An 8,818-nucleotide genomic window follows, 5' to 3' on the forward strand; every position below is an offset into this window, starting at 1 on the left:
TTTTCCACACTAATACAAGTGCAAAAGTGGTTTCCTGCACCAACACAAGTGCGAAAAGTGGTTTTTCAACACTAACACAAGTGTGAAAAGTGGTTTTTCAACACTAACACAAGTGCGAAAAGTGGTTTTTCAACATTAACACAAGTGTGAAAAGTGTTTTTCAACACTAGCACGAGGGCGAAAAGTGGTTTTTCAACACGAAGTGGGGTGTGACAAGTGGTTTTCAACGCCAGCACAAGTGCGAAAAGTGATATTCAATACTGTCCCGAGTGCGGAAAGTGGTATTTCAAACACTGACACGATTGCGAAAAGTGGTTTTGCAACATGAGTGCATGTGTGGAAAGTGGTTTTGCAACACTAGTGCATGTGTGGAATGTGGGTTTCAACGCTAGCACAAGTGTGAAAAGTGATTGTTCAACTTGAAGGGGAGTGCGAAAAGTGATTATTCAACTCGGCCCCGAGTGCGGATTGTGGTTTCAACACTGACACAAGTGCGAAAAGTGGTTTTGCAACACCATTGCATGTGGGGAAAGTGCTTTTGTAACACTAGTACGTGTGTGGAAAGTGGTTTTGCAATAATAGTATGTGTGTGGAAAATGGTTTTGCAACTCCAGTACGAGTGTGGAAAGTGGTTTTGCAACACCAGTACGTGTGTGGAAAGTGGTTTTGCAACACTGGAACGTGTGTGGAAAGTGGACTTGCAACAACAGTACGTGTGTGGAAAGTGGTTTTGCAACACCAGTACATGTGTGGAAAGTGGTTTTGCAGCACCAGTGCATGTGTGGAAAGTGGTTTTCAACGCCATCACAAGTGCGGAAAGTGGTTTTTCAACACAAACACAAGTGCGGAACATGGTTTTTCAACACTGGCACAAGTGAGAAAAGTGCTTTTTGACACGAACGCGAGTGTGAAAAGTTGTGTTTTCAACATTAACACAGGTGTGAAAAGTGTTTTTCAAAACGAGCACGAGTGTGGAAAGTGGTTTTCAACACTAACAGGAGCGCGAAAGGTGGTTTTGCCACAACAACACAAGTGCGCAAAATGGTTTTGCAACATTATCACAAATGTGGAAAGTGCTTTTGCATCACTAACACAAGTGGGGAAGGTGGTTTTACAACACTAACACAAGTGGGGAAAGTGGTTTTACAACACCAACACAAGTGGGAAAGTGGTTTTCAACACTAACACAAGTGTGAAAAGTGATTATTCAACTTTAACGGGAGTGCGAAAAGTGATTGTTCAACACTGCCCCAAGTGCGGAATGTGGTTTCAATACTGACATGAGTGCGAAAAGTGGTTTTTCAACACTAACACAAGTGCGAAAAGTGGTTTTTCAACACTAACACAAGTGCGAAAAGTAGTTTTTCCACACTAATACAAGTGCGAAGTGTTTTTTCAACACTAACACAAGTGCGAAAAGTGGTTTTTCAACACTATCACAAGTGCAAAAAGTGTTTTTTCCACACTAATACAAGTGGAAAAGTGGTTTCCTGCACCAACACAAGTGCGAAAAGTGGTTTTTCAACACTAACACAAGTGCGAAAAGTGGTTTTTCAACACTAACACAAGTGCGAAAAGTGTTTTTTCCACACTAATACAAGTGCAAAAGTGGTTTCCTGCACCAACAGAAGTGCGAAAAGTGGTTTTTCAACACTAACACAAGTGCAAAAAGTGGTTTTTCAACAATAACACAAGTGCGAAAAGTGGTTTTTCAACACTAACACAAGTGCGAAAAGCGGTTTTTCAACACTATCACAAGTGCAAAAAGTGTTTTTCCCACACTAATACAAGTGCAAAAGTGGTTTCCTGCACCAACACAAGTGCGAAAAGTGGTTTTTCAACACTAACACAAGTGCGAAAAGTGGTTTTTCAACACTAACACAAGTGCGAAAAGTGGTTTTTCCACACTAATACAAGTGCAAAAGTGGTTTCCTGCACCAAAACAAGTGCGAAAAGTGGTTTTTCAACACTAACACAAGTGCGAAAAGTGGTTTTTCAACACTATCACAAGTGCAAAAAGTGTTTTTTCCACACCACAAGTGCACACCACAACGTTTCCTGCACTAACACAAGTGCGAAAAGTGGTTTTTCAACACTAACACAAGTGCAAAAGTGGTTTCCTGCAGCAACACAAGTGCGAAAAGTGGTTTTTCAACACTAACACAAGTGCGAAAAGTGGTTTTCCAACACTACCACAAGTGCAAAAAGTGTTTTTTCCACACTAATACAAGTGCAAAAGTGGTTTCCTGCACCAACACAAGTGCGAAATGTGGTTTTTCAACACTAACACAAGTGCGAAAAGTGGTTTTTCAACACTAACACAAGTGCGAAAAGTGTTTTTTCCACACAAATACAAGTGCAAAAGTGGTTTCCTGCACCAACACAAGTGCGAAAAGTGTTTTTTCCACACTAATACAAGTGCAAAAGTGGTTTCCTGCACCAACACAAGTGCGAAATGTGGTTTTTCAACACTAACACAAGTGCGAAATGTGGTTTTTCAACACTAACACAAGTGCGAAAAGTGGTTTTTCAACACTAACACAAGTGCGAAAAGTGTTTTTTCCACACAAATACAAGTGCAAAAGTGGTTTCCTGCACCAACAGAAGTGCGAAAAGTGGTTTTTCAACACTAACACAAGTGCGAAAAGTGGTTTTTCAACAATAACACAAGTGCGAAAAGTGGTTTTTCAACACTAACACAAGTGCGAAAAGCGGTTTTTCAACACTATCACAAGTGCAAAAAGTGTTTTTCCCACACTAATACAAGTGCAAAAGTGGTTTCCTGCACCAACACAAGTGCGAAAAGTGGTTTTTCAACACTAACACAAGTGCGAAAAGTGGTTTTTCAACACTAACACAAGTGCGAAAAGTGGTTTTTCCACACTAATACAAGTGCAAAAGTGGTTTCCTGCACCAACACAAGTGCGAAAAGTGGTTTTTCAACACTAACACAAGTGCGAAAAGTGGTTTTTCAACACTATCACAAGTGCAAAAAGTGTTTTTTCCACACCACAAGTGCACACAACAAGGTTTCCTGCACCAACACAAGTGCGAAAAGTGGTTTTTCAACACTAACACAAGTGCAAAAGTGGTTTCCTGCACCAACACAAGTGCGAAAAGTGGTTTTTCAACACTAACACAAGTGCGAAAAGCGGTTTTTCAACACTATCACAAGTGCAAAAAGTGTTTTTCCCACACTAATACAAGTGCAAAAGTGGTTTCCTGCACCAACACAAGTGCGAAAAGTGGTTTTTCAACACTAACACAAGTGCGAAAAGTGGTTTTTCAACACTAACACAAGTGCGAAAAGTGGTTTTTCCACACTAATACAAGTGCAAAAGTGGTTTCCTGCACCAACACAAGTGCGAAAAGTGGTTTTTCAACACTAACACAAGTGCGAAAAGTGGTTTTTCAACACTATCACAAGTGCAAAAAGTGTTTTTTCCACACCACAAGTGCACACCACAAGGTTTCCTGCACCAACACAAGTGCGAAAAGTGGTTTTCAACACTAACACAAGTGCGAAAACTGGTTTTTCAACACTACCACAAGTGCAAAAAGTGTTTTTTCCACACTAATACAAGTGCAAAAGTGGTTTCCTGCACCAACACAAGTGCGAAATGTGGTCTTTCAACACTAACACAAGTGCGAAAAGTGGTTTTTCAACACTAACACAAGTGCGAAAAGTGTTTTTTCCACACAAATACAAGTGCAAAAGTGGTTTCCTGCACCAACACAAGTGCGAAAAGTGTTTTTTCCACACTAATACAAGTGCAAAAGTGGTTTCCTGCACCAACACAAGTGCGAAATGTGGTTTTTCAACACTAACACAAGTGCGAAATGTGGTTTTTCAACACTAACACAAGTGCGAAAAGTGGTTTTTCAACACTAACACAAGTGCGAAAAGTGTTTTTTCCACACAAATACAAGTACAAAAGTGGTTTCCTGCACCAACACAAGTGCAAAAAGTGTTTTTTCCACACTAATACAAGTGCAAACGTGGTTTCCTGCACCAACACAAGTGTGAAAAGTGGTTTTTCAACACTAACACAAGTGCGAAATGTGGTTTTTCAACACTAACACAAGTGCGAAAAGTGGTTTTTCAACACTAACACAAGTGCGAAAAGTGGTTTTCCCCACACTAATACAAGTGCAAAAGTGGTTTCCTGCACCAACACAAGTGTGAAAAGTGGTTTTTCAACACTAACACAAGTGCAAAAAGTGGTTTTTCAACACTATCACAAGTGCAAAAAGTGTTTTTTCCACACTAATACAAGTGCAAAAGTTGTTTCCTGCACCAACACAAGTGCGAAAAGTGGTTTTTCAACACTAACACAAGTGCGAAAAGTGGTTTTTCAACACTAACACAAGTGCGAAAAGTTTTTTTTTCAACACTAACACAAGTGCGAAAAGTGGTTTTTCCACACTAATACAAGTGCAAAAGTGGTTTCCTGCACCAACACAAGTGCGAAAAGTGGTTTTTCAACACTAACACAAGTGTGAAAAGTGGTTTTTCAACACTAACACAAGTGCGAAAAGTGGTTTTTCAACATTAACACAAGTGTGAAAAGTGTTTTTCAACACTAGCACGAGGGCGAAAAGTGGTTTTTCAACACGAAGTGGGGTGTGACAAGTGGTTTTCAACGCCAGCACAAGTGCGAAAAGTGATATTCAATACTGTCCCGAGTGCGGAAAGTGGTATTTCAAACACTGACACGATTGCGAAAAGTGGTTTTGCAACATGAGTGCATGTGTGGAAAGTGGTTTTGCAACACTAGTGCATGTGTGGAATGTGGGTTTCAACGCTAGCACAAGTGTGAAAAGTGATTGTTCAACTTGAAGGGGAGTGCGAAAAGTGATTATTCAACTCGGCCCCGAGTGCGGATTGTGGTTTCAACACTGACACAAGTGCGAAAAGTGGTTTTGCAACACCATTGCATGTGGGGAAAGTGCTTTTGTAACACTAGTACGTGTGTGGAAAGTGGTTTTGCAATAATAGTATGTGTGTGGAAAATGGTTTTGCAACTCCAGTACGAGTGTGGAAAGTGGTTTTGCAACACCAGTACGTGTGTGGAAAGTGGTTTTGCAACACTGGAACGTGTGTGGAAAGTGGACTTGCAACAACAGTACGTGTGTGGAAAGTGGTTTTGCAACACCAGTACATGTGTGGAAAGTGGTTTTGCAGCACCAGTGCATGTGTGGAAAGTGGTTTTCAACGCCATCACAAGTGTGGAAAGTGGTTTTTCAACACAAACACAAGTGCGGAACATGGTTTTTCAACACTGGCACAAGTGAGAAAAGTGCTTTTTGACACGAACGCGAGTGTGAAAAGTTGTGTTTTCAACATTAACACAGGTGTGAAAAGTGTTTTTCAAAACGAGGACGAGTGTGGAAAGTGGTTTTCAACACTAACAGGAGCGCGAAAGGTGGTTTTGCCACAACAACACAAGTGCGCAAAATGGTTTTGCAACATTATCACAAATGTGGAAAGTGCTTTTGCATCACTAACACAAGTGGGGAAGGTGGTTTTACAACACTAACACAAGTGGGGAAAGTGGTTTTACAACACCAACACAAGTGGGAAAGTGGTTTTCAACACTAACACAAGTGTGAAAAGTGATTATTCAACTTTAACGGGAGTGCGAAAAGTGATTGTTCAACACTGCCCCAAGTGCGGAATGTGGTTTCAATACTGACATGAGTGCGAAAAGTGGTTTTTCAACACTAACACAAGTGCGAAAAGTGGTTTTTCAACACTAACACAAGTGCGAAAAGTAGTTTTTCCACACTAATACAAGTGCGAAGTGTTTTTTCAACACTAACACAAGTGCGAAAAGTGGTTTTTCAACACTATCACAAGTGCAAAAAGTGTTTTTTCCACACTAATACAAGTGGAAAAGTGGTTTCCTGCACCAACACAAGTGCGAAAAGTGGTTTTTCAACACTAACACAAGTGCGAAAAGTGGTTTTTCAACACTAACACAAGTGCGAAAAGTGTTTTTTCCACACTAATACAAGTGCAAAAGTGGTTTCCTGCACCAACAGAAGTGCGAAAAGTGGTTTTTCAACACTAACACAAGTGCAAAAAGTGGTTTTTCAACAATAACACAAGTGCGAAAAGTGGTTTTTCAACACTAACACAAGTGCGAAAAGCGGTTTTTCAACACTATCACAAGTGCAAAAAGTGTTTTTCCCACACTAATACAAGTGCAAAAGTGGTTTCCTGCACCAACACAAGTGCGAAAAGTGGTTTTTCAACACTAACACAAGTGCGAAAAGTGGTTTTTCAACACTAACACAAGTGCGAAAAGTGGTTTTTCCACACTAATACAAGTGCAAAAGTGGTTTCCTGCACCAAAACAAGTGCGAAAAGTGGTTTTTCAACACTAACACAAGTGCGAAAAGTGGTTTTTCAACACTATCACAAGTGCAAAAAGTGTTTTTTCCACACCACAAGTGCACACCACAACGTTTCCTGCACTAACACAAGTGCGAAAAGTGGTTTTTCAACACTAACACAAGTGCAAAAGTGGTTTCCCGCAGCAACACAAGTGCGAAAAGTGGTTTTTCAACACTAACACAAGTGCGAAAAGTGGTTTTCCAACACTACCACAAGTGCAAAAAGTGTTTTTTCCACACTAATACAAGTGCAAAAGTGGTTTCCTGCACCAACACAAGTGCGAAATGTGGTTTTTCAACACTAACACAAGTGCGAAAAGTGGTTTTTCAACACTAACACAAGTGCGAAAAGTGTTTTTTCCACACAAATACAAGTGCAAAAGTGGTTTCCTGCACCAACACAAGTGCGAAAAGTGTTTTTTCCACACTAATACAAGTGCAAAAGTGGTTTCCTGCACCAACACAAGTGCGAAATGTGGTTTTTCAACACTAACACAAGTGCGAAATGTGGTTTTTCAACACTAACACAAGTGCGAAAAGTGGTTTTTCAACACTAACACAAGTGCGAAAAGTGTTTTTTCCACACAAATGCAAGTGCAAAAGTGGTTTCCTGCACCAACAGAAGTGCGAAAAGTGGTTTTTCAACACTAACACAAGTGCGAAAAGTGGTTTTTCAACAATAACACAAGTGCGAAAAGTGCTTTTTCAACACTAACACAAGTGCGAAAAGCGGTTTTTCAACACTATCACAAGTGCAAAAAGTGTTTTTCCCACACTAATACAAGTGCAAAAGTGGTTTCCTGCACCAACACAAGTGCGAAAAGTGGTTTTTCAACACTAACACAAGTGCGAAAAGTGGTTTTTCAACACTAACACAAGTGCGAAAAGTGGTTTTTCCACACTAATACAAGTGCAAAAGTGGTTTCCTGCACCAACACAAGTGCGAAAAGTGGTTTTTCAACACTAACACAAGTGCGAAAAGTGGTTTTTCAACACTATCACAAGTGCAAAAAGTGTTTTTTCCACACCACAAGTGCACACCACAAGGTTTCCTGCACCAACACAAGTGCGAAAAGTGGTTTTTCAACACTAACACAAGTGCAAAAGTGGTTTCCTGCACCAACACAAGTGCGAAAAGTGGTTTTTCAACACTAACACAAGTGCGAAAAGTGGTTTTTCAACACTACCACAAGTGCAAAAAGTGTTTTTTCCACACTAATACAAGTGCAAAAGTGGTTTCCTGCACCAACACAAGTGCGAAATGTGGTTTTTCAACACTAACACAAGTGCGAAAAGTGGTTTTTCAACACTAACACAAGTGCGAAAAGTGTTTTTTCCACACAAATACAAGTGCAAAAGTGGTTTCCTGCACCAACACAAGTGCGAAAAGTGTTTTTTCCACACTAATACAAGTGCAAAAGTGGTTTCCTGCACCAACACAAGTGCGAAATGTGGTTTTTCAACACTAACACAAGTGCGAAATGTGGTTTTTCAACACTAACACAAGTGCGAAAAGTGGTTTTTCAACACTAACACAAGTGCGAAAAGTGTTTTTTCCACACAAATACAAGTGCAAAAGTGGTTTCCTGCACCAACACAAGTGCAAAAAGTGTTTTTTCCACACTAATACAAGTGCAAACGTGGTTTCCTGCACCAACACAAGTGCGAAAAATGGTTTTTCAACACTAACACAAGTGCGAAAGGTTGTTTTTTGAATACTAACACAAGTGCGAAAAGTGGTTTTTCCACACTAATACAAGTGCAAAAGTGGTTTCCTGCACCAACACAAGTGCGAAAAGTGGTTTTCAACACTAACACAAGTGTGAAAAGTGGTTTTTCAACACTAACACAAGTGCGAAAAGTGGTTTTTCAACATTAACACAAGTGTGAAAAGTGTTTTTCAACACTAGCACGAGGGCGAAAAGTGGTTTTTCAACACGAAGTGGGGTGTGACAAGTGGTTTTCAACGCCAGCACAAGTGCGAAAAGTGATATTCAATACTGTCCCGAGTGCGGAAAGTGGTATTTCAAACACTGACACGATTGCGAAAAGTGGTTTTGCAACATGAGTGCATGTGTGGAAAGTGGTTTTGCAACACTAGTGCATGTGTGGAATGTGGGTTTCAACGCTAGCACAAGTGTGAAAAGTGATTGTTCAACTTGAAGGGGAGTGCGAAAAGTGATTATTCAACTCGGCCCCGAGTGCGGGTTGTGGTTTCAACACTGACACAAGTGCGAAAAGTGGTTTTGCAACACCATTGCATGTGGGGAAAGTGCTTTTGTAACACTAGTATGTGTGTGGAAAGTGGTTTTGCAATAATAGTATGTGTGTGGAAAATGGTTTTGCAACTCCAGTACGAGTGTGGAAAGTGGTTTTGCAACACCAGTACGTGTGTGGAAAGTGGTTTTGCAACACTGGA

Source organism: Myxine glutinosa, chromosome 10 (assembly GCF_964187855.1).
Source record: "Myxine glutinosa chromosome 10, kmMyxGlut1.1, whole genome shotgun sequence".
Taxonomy (NCBI): Eukaryota; Metazoa; Chordata; class Myxini; order Myxiniformes; family Myxinidae; genus Myxine; species Myxine glutinosa.